Source organism: Dendrobates tinctorius, unplaced genomic scaffold (genome assembly GCF_039654945.1).
Source record: "Dendrobates tinctorius isolate UK_male_01 unplaced genomic scaffold, ASM3965494v1 ptg000254l, whole genome shotgun sequence".
Classification (NCBI taxonomy): domain Eukaryota; kingdom Metazoa; phylum Chordata; class Amphibia; order Anura; family Dendrobatidae; genus Dendrobates; species Dendrobates tinctorius.
Window position 1 is genome coordinate 3,001,980 of NW_027361921.1, and position 13,752 is coordinate 3,015,731.

The window sequence follows — 13,752 nt, forward strand, 5'->3', positions numbered from 1 at the left end:
AAAAATTGTGCCATCTTCCGAGACCCGTAGCGTCTCCATTTTTCATGATCTCGGGTTGGGTGAGGGCTTATTTTTTGTACACCGAGCTGACGTTTCTAATGATACCAGGTATGTTCTTTTGATCGCCCGTTACTGCATTTTAATGCAATGTCACAGCGACCAAAAAAACCTAATTCTGGCGTTATGATTTTTTTTTATCGCTATGCCGTTTAGTGATCGGGTTAATCCTTTTTTTATTGATACGATCACGTGACGGGGGTCAGCGATGCGCACAGTTCCGGCTGCGTGACCGGAAGCACTGGTTAAATGCCGCTGTCAGCGTTTAACTAGTTAATAGGCACGGGTGGATCGCGATTCCACCTGCACCTATTGCGGGCACATGTCAACTATTCAAAACAGCTGACATGTCCTGGCTTTGATGCGGGCTCACCGCCGGAGCCCTCATCAAAGCGGGGGAGACATCCAATGACGGATTGTGTCCATCATTGGACGTTAAGGGGTTAAAGTGGTTTAACCATGACAGTAAATACATTCTGTGCAAAAGATCTTGGAATAACAAACTTTTCAAATACAATTAAATCTTCAAAACTACATTTTCCAGGACGTCCCTCCTGACAGCACAATGGAGGTCGTCCTCCTCCTCCTTACCAGGACAGTTAACACACGAGAGGTTAAAAGGCCCCTCCCCACCCACCTCCCTCAGTGTTTTTCCTGTCCCTGCATGGAGGACGCATGAGAGAGACGGGCTGGAGCTTACCGGAGGGTGCAGGGGATCATGTGGAGCAGCTAATCCTTCCCTCTGTCAAGAATGCCCAGGGCTGACACTCTCCCTCAGCCACAGAGGCTAGTTGAGCGGACGAGCTCCTGGGTAGCTGGGTAGAGCCGCTTCCTCCCGATGGGGGGGGCTCTCTGTTCCGACGGGGCGCTGCTACTTCCAGAAGCCGCGCAGTGCAAATGACCGTCACGAGGTCTGCGTACATTCCAGGGTAGAACGTGGAAGTAAAACAAGACAGATAATAAGACCGCTACCTGGATGTCGCGGGGCACTGGGCATGCACGAAGCGCTATGGAGGAATCGAGCAAAGGTGACCAGGACTGCGGGGTAAGTGTGCTTTTGCGCAGTCCAGCAGGTGGTAGTACAGCCTGTGACTATCCCCATTTACTACATCATATAGAATAAGGGAACCCGAGCTATGCCCTACCTACACCCAAACGGTCAGGCAAAGCTTTGGCAAAATCCAGACGGTGTCCTGTATGCAATATAAAGTTACCAGAGGCATATGGCAGAACACTCTGACACCTGCACCGCCAGAGTTATAAGGGAAGAACAACCGTCCCTATTGTTTGAGATGAGGTCTATAATCCGGGAAGTCCAGGCCTCTTTATCTAGCCTTACCGGCCCGCAACCTCCCAGTCCAGGTCCGAGAACTAAGAGGCCCCGGTGGGAGATGGAGCTAAGCTCGGAAGAGGAATCCTCCCAGCTTCTTGGGTCAGACCAGGAAGAAGAGGGTGAAGTAGCGTTGGAAAACCCGGAACGGGGCAAAAGATACTTATTTGCCTTAGAGGATACCGATGACCTAGTCCAGGCTATCAGAGATATGATGCAGGTGGAGGGGGATGAGATGTTTGGTAGACTCAGAGCTCAGAAACAGCGGGTGCTCGAAGTGAATGACCATATCCAGGACCATGGTCCTGGAGGAATGGGAGGATGCGGAGAAATGCTTGGTGGTTCCACGGGAATTTAAGAATCGTTTGCCATTTGATCCAGAGGACATTAAGATCTGGGAGGAGGTTCACAAGATAGATGTACCGGTTGCCAAGGTCTCTAGGTAGACATCTAATCCCTTTGAGGACTCTTCAAGTCTAAAAGACCCAATGGACAGAAAGGCTGAAAACCTCCTAAAACAGGATTGAGAGACATCTGCAGCTGTGATAAAAACCAATATAGCAGCCACTTCAGTTGCCAAGTCCATGTTTCTATGAATGGGGCAAATGGAGGAGCCCTTAAATAACAAAACGCCCAGGGAAGATATTATAGCCTCCCTCCCTCTAATGAAGTCCGCTACAGCCTTTTTAGGCATATACATCTGTTGAATCTGTGCAATTCTCTGCCAGAAATAGCTCATTATTTAGTCAGCCACCAATTGTGCAAGTTCTCCCACTTAAAAAGATGAGAGAGGCCTCTAATTGCCATCATAGGCAGCCCACAACTATGAGAATCAAAATTGAGAAAACAAATCTAGAAAATCACCTTGTCTGATTTGGCAAGATATATTTTAAAATTATGGTGGAAAATAAGTATTTGGTCATTAACAAAAGTTCATCTCAATATTTTGTTATATATCCTTTGTTGGAAATGACAGAGGTCAAACGTTTTCTGTAAGTCTTTACAAGGTTGGCACACACTGTTGGTTGTTATGAATAAGTCACCGGAGGAGGAAAAAACAAAAATGCAAGCTAAGTCCAGAAAACCGGAGAGGTTGGTAGCTAGCGCATTGCAGACCCCTGATCCTATTCACAACAACTAACAGTAGCCGTGGAGCGTTCCTACGGTGGTCCTAGACGCCTCTTCACAACCGAAGAACTAAATAAGCCTAAAGAAAGGAAAGGAGAAATCTAAACTGCCCCAGAGCAGACCCCAAAGCAATAGACAGCCCCCAACATGTATTGTCGGTGAAAACAGATGAAAACACAAACACAGACAGAAAGACAGGCAGAGCAAATGATGGGGCCCAACTAACTAGATAGAAAAGGACAGAAAAGATGCTGGCTGCAATCCGCAAAAACCCTACCAAAAATGTCCCAACATGTCTGATAGGAAAAACGGCCCTGAAGTCACTAGACTTCAAAATCCCTATATCAGCACTCCAATATATTCTGAAGACAGAGCAAAAGAGATTTCACCGATCAGGGACAAAAAAGGAAATTCAGCAGAGCCCCAGCCGGGGCTGGCAGAACACAAAACTAAGCAAATCAGACAAAATCTCATGGAACAATAACAGAGAAAAACTTAGCTTTAGAAGACAGGAACTGAACTGGAGGCCAGAGCTCAGAGCAGAGAAATCACCAGCAACCCTACAGGGCGTCGGCTGCCTTACATCCACTCAGAGATTCCGGATGTCCAATCGCAATCCACCTGTTCAGGTGACAGGTTTCTCCCATCCAAATCAGTTTCACCACCTCCTTTCACCAGCAGAGGGAGTTCATAGGACATCAAAGGTGAACGAGAAACATGGATTTTTGTGAGTACTCACCGTAAAATCCTTTTCTCCGAGACGCTCAATGAGGGACACAGATACTGTGGGTGTATGCTTCTGCCGCTAGGAGGCTGATACTAAGTGAAAAAAAAGAGGTTAGCTCCTCCTCCGCAGTATACACCCTCGCCCCTATTGCGGGCGGAAATCAGTTTGGTGCCAAAGCAGTAGGACAAATCAGCCTTAATACAGGTACAACATGTCCAAAGGAAAACACCACCCTTATATCAAATAAGTAAACACATTCATTTAAACAAGAGCCAACTGGCTAATAGGGTGGGTGCTGTGTCCCCCAATGAGCGTCTCTGAGAAAAGGATTTTACGGTGAGTACTCACAAAAATCCATGTTTCTCCTTCGTCTCATTGGGGGACAGATACTGTGGGACATCCTAAAGCAGTCCCTAGGTGGGAGATTGACTCACCGATCCAAGCTACATTCACCTCCTGTTTAAAGGTGCACCACCGTTGCTGGGAGAATCCTTCTACCCAGGCTGGCATCCGCCGAGGCCTGAGCATGGATATTATGTTTGGCAAATGTGTGCAGGCTGGACCAGGTTGCTGCCTTGCAAACCTGTTCCATCGAAGCGCCCAAGAGGCGCCCACTGCCCGAGTAGAGTGCGCTCTGATCCCTGCTGGAATCGGCGTGCCTCTAATGCAGTAGGACTCCTGAATAGTCAAACGAATCCATCTGGCTATGATCGAATTTAAGGCAGCGAGTCCCTTCCTGCGTTCTTGAGGGAGCACGAACAGCGTGTCCGTCTGAGGAAAGGGTGCCTGTTGTGAGTTCATTTACTCCTTCACCATTGAGGTCTGATGAACTCCCTTCTTCTGGTGAAGGAAGGTAGTGAGGCTGATTACAAAGCACCTGAGCAGAATGATGATGACTGGGTGACTGGAATTGCTGACTGGATATAAGGCAGCCGACGCCCTTCTGCCTTGCAGATGATTTCTCTGAGGGATTCTAGGAGACCAGTCTGATTCCTGCTCCTCAAAAGCTAAGTTTTCTGCTCTGCTTTTTGCATTTGTGTTTTGGTTTTGTTTTGCCTTGTTTTCCTGGATTTCTGCCTTCCCCTTCTGGGTGAGCTGAATTCCTTTTTGCTCTGTCTTCAGAAAATACCTGAGTACTGATATAGTCTTTTTGAAGCCTAGCGTCTTCAGGGCTTTTTTCCCTATCAGTCTGTTGGCTCTTGTTTTGAGAGGGTTTTGGCAGATTGCAGACAGCAGCTTTTCTATTCTGTCCTATTTAGTTAGCTTGGGCCCCATCATTTGCTCAGCCTATCTTTCTGTGTGAGTGCTTTTTTCTTGCTTCACCGTCATTATATGTTGGGGTCTGCCTATTGCTTTGGGGTCTGCTCTGGGGCAGTTTAGATTTCCCTTTCAGTCTTTAGGCTATGTAGTTCTCCGGCTGTGATCGAGGGGTCTAGGGCACCGTAGGAACCCCCCACGGCTACTGCTAGTTGTTGTTGTTAGGTTCAGGTGTCTGCAATCCGATAGCTGCCAACTTCTCTGGTTTTCTGGACTTAGCTAGTATTTCTGTTTTTGCCTCCTACGGTGACTCATTCATAACAGAATCACCCGCCCTACCGCAGATCCTAGGCTACTCAATAGCAGGAAAGAATTGTAAAAAAAAAAAAAAAAAAGGTGTGTATATTTTTTCCTCTATATCTCTGAGGCCGTAGGGGGAATTTTTTTTTTCTCTCAATGGAGATAAAGCAATTGTCTGATTGTGTGGAGCAGATCGCTGCGGAAGTGCGGGGAATTTCCGCCTACCTTGCTCATTCACATGCTGCTGAACCAAAGATCCCTACTCCTGATGTGTTTTTTGGGGATCGGTCTAAATTTTTGAATTTCAAAAATAATTGTAAATTTTTTTTTGCCTTGAAGCCTAATTCGTCAGGGAGCTCCGCGCAGCAGGTTAAAATTGTCATCTCTTTGCTGCGTGGCGATCCCCAGGATTGGGCGTTTTCTTTGAAACCAGATGAACCTATTCTGTCTAATGTGAACGCATTTTTTCAAGCCTTGGGGTTGTTGTATGACGAACCTAATGCTATTGATCAGTTTGAAAAGACCCTGTTGGCATTGAGCCAGGGTCGAGATTCTGCAGAATTGTACTGTCAAAAATTCCGAAAGTGGGCGGTCCTTACTACCTGGAATGATAATGCCTTGGCAGCTCTCTTTCGGAAGGGTTTGTCAGAAGCCGTAAAAGATACTATGGTGGGATTTCCTGTTCCCTCTGGTCTTGACGATTCTGTGTCATTAGCCATTCATGTTGATCGGCGTTTACGTGAAAGCAGGACTGCACGAGAGGTGTTGCCACCTGTTGAACAAGTGTCTGAACCTATGCAATGTGATAGTTTTGTCCAGGGAGCAACGTCAGGAGTTCAGAAGGCGTAATAAGCTGTGTTTATTTTGTGGAGATGCCTCGCATATTATTTCTGTCTGTCCTAAACGAGAGAAACGTTTTGCACACATGTTTTCTGTGGGTGGTGTTCAACCTAAGTTTCTTCTGGCAATTACTCTGATCTGCTCCCTGTCCACATTTTCCGACAAGGCTTTTGTGGATTCGGGAGCAGCCCTGAACCTAATGGACTTGGATTTTGCTAAACGTTGTGGATTTCCGATGACACCTCTGCGGACGCCTATCCCTTTGAGGGGGATTGATGCTACTCCTTTGGCGAAAAATAAACCTCAGTTTTGGACCCAGGTGGTAATGCGGGTCGCCCCAGACCATCAAGAAAATTGCAGATTTTTGGTGTTGCATAATTTGCATGATACCATTGTTCTGGGCTTTCCCTGGTTGCAAATTCATAATCCAGTTTTGGATTGGAAATCTGTGTCTGTGGTGAGTTGGGGTTGTCGGTGTGCCCTTAGTGAGGCTCCGGTTTTTTCCACCTCTCCTCAGTCACATGATGTTCCTGACTATTTGGCGGACTTTTATGATGTATTTAGTGAGAATGAGTCTGCGTCTTTGCCTCCTCATAGGAGTTATGACTGTGCAATTGAACTGAGCCCGGGGTGTAAATTTCCCAAGGGTCAGCTCTTCAATTTATCTGTACCCGAGCACGAGGCTATGCGATCCTATATTAAGGAGGCGTTGGAGAAGGGTCATATTAGACCATCCTCTTTACCCTTAGGTGCCTTTTTTTTTTCGTGGCCAAAAAGGATGGTTCATTAAGGCCTTGTATTGATTATCGTGCCCTCAACAAAATTACTATTAAATATCAGTATCCGTTAGCCCTGATTTCGGATCTATTCTCCAGAGTTAAAGGTGCTTGCTGGTTTACCAAGCTTGACCTCAGGGGGGCGTATAATCTTATCCGCATTAAGCATGGGGATGAATGGAAGACGGCGTTTAATACTCCGGAGGGACATTTTAAGTACCTGGTGATGCCTTTTGGGCTCACTAATGCCCCTTCTGTCTTCCAGTGCTTCATGAACGACATTTTCCGAGACTTTGTGGATAAATTTTTGGTTATCTATCTGGATGATATTTTGATCTTCTCCAAGGATTTTGATTCTCATGTGGAACATGTTCGGACTGTGTTCCGGATCTTGAGGGAGAATTCCCTGTATGTCAAAGGATCGAAATGCCTTTTTGGGGTACAGAGGATTTCATTTTTGGGATTCATTTTGTCTCCGTCAACTATTGAAATGGACCCGGCCAAGGTACAGGCCATTTATGATTGGGTTCAGCCCACTTCTTTGAAGGCCCTCCAGAAGTTTTTGGGTTTTGCTAATTTTTATCGGAAATTTATAGCAAAATTTTCTAGTATTGCCAAGCCATTGACTGATCTGACTACGAAGGGTGCTGATGTGTTGAATTGGTCTCCGGAGGCTGTTTCTTCCTTTCAGGAGCTGAAGCGAAGATTCACTTCTGCCCCGGTTTTGCGGCAACCTGATGTCTCACTCCCGTTCCAGGTAGAGGTGGACGCTTCTGAGATTGGTGCAGGAGCTGTTTTGTCCCAAAAGGATCCTGTAACATCTAAAATGAATCCCTGTGCTTTCTTTTCCCGAAAGTTCTCTCCATCTGAACGTAACTATGATGTGGGGAATCGGGAACTGTTAGCCATGAAATGGGCATTTGATGAGTGGAGACATTGGTTGGAGGGAGCTAAACACCAAGTCGTGGTCCTCACTGACCACAAGAATTTGATTTACCTGGAGTCGGCCAAACACTTGAACCCTAGACAGGCTAGGTGGGCCTTGTTTTTTACACGTTTTGATTTTGTGGTCTCTTTTCTTCCTGGCACTAAGAATGTCAAGGCAGACGCCCTCTCTAGGAGCTTCTTTGCTGATTCTCCTGTGGTGACCAAGCCTGCTACCATCTTAGGCGAAGGGGTAGTTCTTTCTGCCATCTCGCCCGATTTGAGACGTGCTCTGGAAGAGTTCCAGGAGGACAAACCTGAGCGTTGTCCCAGTGGAAAGTTGTATGTTCCTGACCAGTCAGTGGAAGAAGAGAGTGATGTCTGAAGTTCATTGCTCTGCATTGGCTGGTCATCCAAGTATTTTTGGTACTAGAGATCTGGTGAGTCGGTCTTTTTGGTGGCCCGCCTTGTCTCGTGATGTCAGGAATTTTGTGCAGTCCTGTGGGACTTGCTCCCGGTCTAAACCTTGTTCTCGCTCTAAACCTTGTTCTCGCTCTAGTGGGTTGTTGATGCCTTTGCCGGTCCCCAGGAGGCCATGGGTGATTTGTGATAGGTTCTCTAAGATGGTTCATCTTGTACCACTCCCTAAGTTGCCATCTTCCTCTGAATTGGTGCCCCTGTTTTTGCAACAGGTGGTTCGCTTGCACAGGATTCCTGAGAACATTGTATCTGACAGAGGAGTTCAGTTTGTGTCTAGATTTTGGAGGACTTTCTGTTCCAAGCTGGGAATTCAGTTGTCCTTCTCCTCTGCTTTTCACCCTCAGACCAATGGGCAGACGGAGAGAATAAACCAGACCTTGGAGTCGTATTTGAGATGTTTTATTTCCGCTGATCAGGATGATTGGGTTTCATTTTTGCCCTTGGCCGAATTTGCTTTAAATAATAGAGCTAGTTCTGCCACTTTGATGTCACTTTTTTTGTAGCTTTGGGTTTCATCCTCGATTTTCTTCAGGGCAGGTGGAGCCTTCTGCCTGCCCAGGTGTTGACACTGTGGTGGAGAGAATGCACCAGATCTGGGACCAAATGGTAGTTATCTCTCTCCCAGGAAAAGGCCCAGCGGTTTTCCAACCGGCATAGGACCATTGGTCCCCAGTTTAAGGTTGGTGATATGGTTTGGTTATCAAAAAATATCGCTATGAAGGTGGCTTCTCCTAAGTTTAAGCCTAGATTTATTGGACCTTACAAGATTTTGGAGAATATAATCCGGTCTCTCTTCTTTTGGCTCTTCCTGTCACATTTAAAATTCATAATGTGTTTCATAAGTCCTTGTTGAAGAGGTTTGTTGAACCAGTTGTTCCTGGGGTGGCACCTCCGGACCCTATATTAGTTAAAGGTAACATGGAATATGAGGTAGAGAAGATACTGGATTCCCGTCTGGCTAGACGGAGACTCCAGTATTTGGTTAAGTGGAAGGGTTATGGTCAGGAGGATAATTCCTGGGTCTCTGCCTCTGAAAATCATGCCAAAAGATTGGTGCGTGCCTTTCATCGGGCTCACAATGATCACCCTGGTGGCGTGGATGAGGGTTCGGTGACCCCTCCTCAAGGGGGAGGTACTGTTGTGAGTTCATTTTCCCCTTCACCATTGAGGTCTGATGAACTCCCTCTTCTGGTGAAGGAAGGTAGTGAGGCTGATTACAAAGCACCTGAGCAGAATGATGATGACTGGGTGACTGGAATTGCTGACTGGATATAAGGCAGCCGACGCCCTTCTGCCTTGCGGGTGATTTCTCTGAGGGATTCTAGGAGACCAGTCTGATTCCTGCTCCTCAAAAGCTAAGTTTTCTGCTCTGCTTTTTGCATTTGTGTTTTGGTTTTGTTTTGCTTTGTTTTCCTGGATTTCTGCCTTCCCCTTCTGGGTGAGCTGAATTCCTTTTTGCTCTGTCTTCAGAAAATACCTGAGTACTGATATAGTCTTTTTGAAGCCTAGCGTCTTCAAGGCTTTTTTCCCTATCAGTCTGTTGGCTCTTGTTTTGAGAGGGTTTTGGTGGATTGCAGACAGCAGCTTTTTCTATTCTGTCCTATTTAGTTAGCTTGGGCCCCATCATTTGCTCAGCCTATCTTTCTATCTGTGTGAGTGTTTTTTTTCTTGCTTCACCGTCATTATATGTTGGGGGCTGCCTATTGCTTTGGGGTCTGCTCTGGGGCAGTTTAGATTTCCCTTTCAGTCTTTAGGCTATGTAGTTCTCCGGCTGTGATCGAGGGGTCTAGGGCACCGTAGGAACCCCCCCACGGCTACTGCTAGTTGTTTTTGTTAGGTTCAGGGGTCTGCAATCTGATAGCTGCCAACTTCTCTGGTTTTCTGGACTTAGCTAGTATTTCTGTTTTTGCCTCCTACGGTGACTCATTCATAACAGGTGCCGTCCGTGACACGTACCTCCGGAGGTTCTTACCAGGTCTAATGTGTGAAGAGCCTTCTTCCACACGGTGCACCGGTGCTGGACAAAATGAAGGCAAAACAACATCTTCATTGATGTGAAAAAGATGAAACGACCTTCGGCAGAAAAAGAGGGGCTGGTCTGAGGACCACCTTATACCTATGGAAAGTGAGGAACGGAGCTCGGCAGGATAGAGCCGCCAGCTCTGAAACCCGCCTGATAGAAGTGATGGCCACTAGGGGAACAACTTTCCAGGAAAGGTATCCTGAACAGTTCTAATGGAGCTTTCTGCAGAACGCTTAAGACCATGTTAAGAACCCAGGCGTCCATCGGCACCATATAGGGAGGTATCAAGTGGGACACTCCCCGGATGAAAAGTTTTCACCTGCAAATTGGCAGCAACCCTGCACTGGAACAGGACGGATAAGGCCGACATTCGTCTCCTGCGGAAACCTGGGGCACAGCCCGAGTCTAATGCTCTACCGACTGAGCTATCCGGGCTCTCTGAGCCCGACTGGAGAAAAACCAAGATGTTGGAGATCGAGAATCTTAGCGGAGAAACACCGCGCCTCGACATCAAGCAAAGAACACCTTCCAGGTGTGGTGGTAAATTCATGCTGAAGCAGGCCTCCGGGCGCTAATCGTTGTAGCGACCACCTTGCTCCCGAACCCTGCCTGGGTTAGAATCCAAGATTCAACGGCCCTGCCGTTAAACACAGGGTCCCTGAGTTCGGGTGGCAAATTGGCCCTTGAGACGGTATATCTGGACGCTCTAGCAGGCGCCCAGGAACGTCGGCGAGCAGCTGCCTTAGATCAACGTAAGAAACTGGGTCTGAGCAGAAAAAGTAAATTAATGTGCATGCAAAATGTAATTGCATAGGAACACATGACCTTTACACAGAGAAAACCAAAAGCAAAACACAAAACAAATATCCTGGAATAAAAAAGTAAAAAAATATATTGCAAAAATTGCATGAAGGTAGTAATAATAGTAATAATAAGGGTATTTAGTTAACATAATTTTGATCAAAATAATGTAGAAGCCATCCCGCCACGTCACGGCAACCCTTGTGGGACAGTCCTAACTCTTGTATTTAAAACCTTTCCACTTGTCAAGTGACGTAAATGTGAACAAGGACAGAGGGACTGAACCACCAGTAATAGTATAGGCCAGACAGGATGGATTTTCCAACTCAGAAACAGGGCGGTCACACCCTTATATGCACAGAATGCACATTGAAACAAATAAGAAACTGGGTCTGAGCAAAAAAAGTAAATTAATGTGCATGCAAAATGTAATTGCATAGGAACACATGACCTTTACACAGAGAAAACCAAAAGCAAAAACACAAAACAAATATCCTGGAATAAAAAAGTAAAAAAATATATTGCAAAAATTGCATGAAGGTAGTAATAATAGTAATAATAAGGGTATTTAGTTAACATAATTTTGATCAAAATAATGTAGAAGCCATCCCGCCACGTCACGGCAACCCTTGTGGGACAGTCCTAACTCTTGTATTTAAAACCTTTCCACTTGTCAAGTGACGTAAATGTGAACAAGGACAGAGGGACTGAACCACCAGTAATAGTATAGGCCAGACAGGATGGATTTTCCAACTCAGAAACAGGGCGGTCACACCCTTATATGCACATTGAAACAAATAAGAAACTGGGTCTGAGCAGAAAAAGTAAATTAATGTGCATGCAAAATGTAATTGCATAGGAACACATGAACTTTACACAGAGAAAACCAAAAGCAAAATTTACTTTAAATTTAATTTACTTTTTCTGCTCAGACCCAGTTTCTTATTTGTTTCAATGTGCATTCTGTGCATATAAGGGTGTGACCGCCCTGTTTCTGAGTTGGAAAATCCATCCTGTCTAGCCTATTCTATTACTGGTGGTTCAGTCCCTCTGTCCTTGTTCACATTTACGTCACTTGACAAGTGGAAAGGTTTTAAATACAAGAGTTAGGACTGTCCCACAAGGGTTGCCGTGACGTGGCGGGATGGCTTCTACATTATTTTGATCAAAATTATGTTAACTAAATACCCTTATTATTACTATTATTACTACCTTCATGCAATTTTTGCAATATATTTTTTTACTTTTTTATTCCAGGATATTTGTTTTGTGTTTTGCTTTTAGATCTACGTACCACGCTCGACGGGGCCAGTCTGGGGCCAGCAGAATCGCCGGCCCCCCCTTCTGTCTTGATCCCTTAGCTGACTCTCGGGAGTAGTGGCAGTGGGGGAAACAGATATGGGAGGCGAAACTGGATCCATGGCAGAACCAACGCGTCCACCGCGAATGCCTGCGGGTCCCTAGCCCGAGCGACATATGTGGGCACCTTGGCATTCACTCTGGAAACCGTCAGGTCCACATCCGGAGCTCCCCAAAGTTGACAAATCTGTTGAAGAACTTCGTGATGTAGAGACCACTCTCCGGATGCAAGACCCTGCCCGCTGAGGAAGTATGCCGCCCAATTTTCCACTCCCGGGATGTGGACAGCCGAAATCACAGAGTGGTTTGCTTCGGCCCACTGAAGAACGTGCTCCACCTCACGCATGGTTGTTCTGCTGCGGGTGCCCCCCTGACGAATTATGTAAACCACCGCCGTGGCGATGTCCGATGGAATCCGGACGGGACAGCCTGCTCCTGCTAGAAAGTGATGAAACCTCTGCAGAGCCAGCCGAATTGCTCTTATTCCCCAATAAGTTGATCGGGAGGCGTGCCTCCTGTGGCGACCACCGTTTCTGGGTTGTGTGGTGGCGAAACACCGCTCCCCAACCGAGGAGACTGACGTCAATTGTCATTATCAGCCCATGACATGGGGGGAAAGGTTTCCCCTAGGCCGGAGAGGAACTGGTTATCCACCATCCGAGCGACTGCCTGACTTGAGAGGACAGTTTGCACAGTCGATTGAGCGTGAAAGGATTCTTGTCCCAGGCTGACACGAGGCGTGCTGCAGGGGGTGAAGGATGGAACTGGACGAAAGGTATCGCTTCGATTGCTGCCACCATTTTCCCTAGGATCCTTATCGCGGATCGGATGGTATGAGGGACTGGTTGGCGAAGTGTCCGGACTCCCTGCCGGAGACTAGCGCCCTTTCCTGAGGAAGAATTATCAACCCTCAGCAAATGTCAAAGATCATTCCTAGGAAGGAGATCCTCTGAGCTGGCACAAGGGATGATTTCTTTGCATTGACCAACCATCTAAGCGGCAAGAGTATCTAGCGTGATGTTGACACCTTCCTCACATGCCCGTATTGACGGGCCCTTGACCAAGAGGTCGTCCAAATAAGGCAAGACGACTATGCCTCGAGTATGCAGTGTGGCCCTGACAATTGCCAAAACCCTTGTGAACACTCTGGGAGCCGTGGCTAGCCTGAAGGGTAGCGCTATGAACTGAAAATGCTGAACGCTGATGGCGAAGCGTAGCCGCCTCTGATGAGGAGGAAAAAATGGGAATATGCAGAAAAGCGTCATGGCTGTCAATCGAGGCCATGTATTCTCACTGCTCCATGACCGCTATGACTGAACGGAGAGACTCCATCCGGAAATGTCTGATCCTGATGAATTTGTTCAGAAGCTTTAGGTCCAAAACAGGCCTGACAGACCCGTCCTTTTTGGGGACCGCAAAAAGGTTTGAATAGAACCCCTGAGCTCTTCCATGTTCCGCCACTGGAACAATGACTCCGTTGTGCAGGAGCGACTTGATGGCTCACGATAGAGCCCTTACCTGGGTATCCACCCTGGGAAGCCGGGAAAGAAAAAACCTTCTTGGAGGATATCTGACAAATTCTAATTTTGTAACCTGAGGACACCAACTCTTTTACCCATGCGTCGTGAGCGATGTTGGCCCAGACGTGGTGAAAACAGAGTAGGCAGCTGCCCACTTGCTGGTGTCGTCTGGTAAAGACCTCGAGACATTTGGCTGATGATCCTTAGGATCTGGGTCCCCTCGATCTGGC

At 46.9% G+C, this 13,752-nt stretch overlaps 1 protein-coding gene across 9 annotated transcripts in view; it reads right to left on the bottom strand.

The window, feature by feature from the left end:
* LOC141067695 (tRNA N6-adenosine threonylcarbamoyltransferase, mitochondrial-like) overlaps window positions 1-13,752 on the bottom strand; it is a 210,391-nt gene that overhangs the window by 137,146 nt on the left and 59,493 nt on the right. The window lies entirely within an intron of this gene.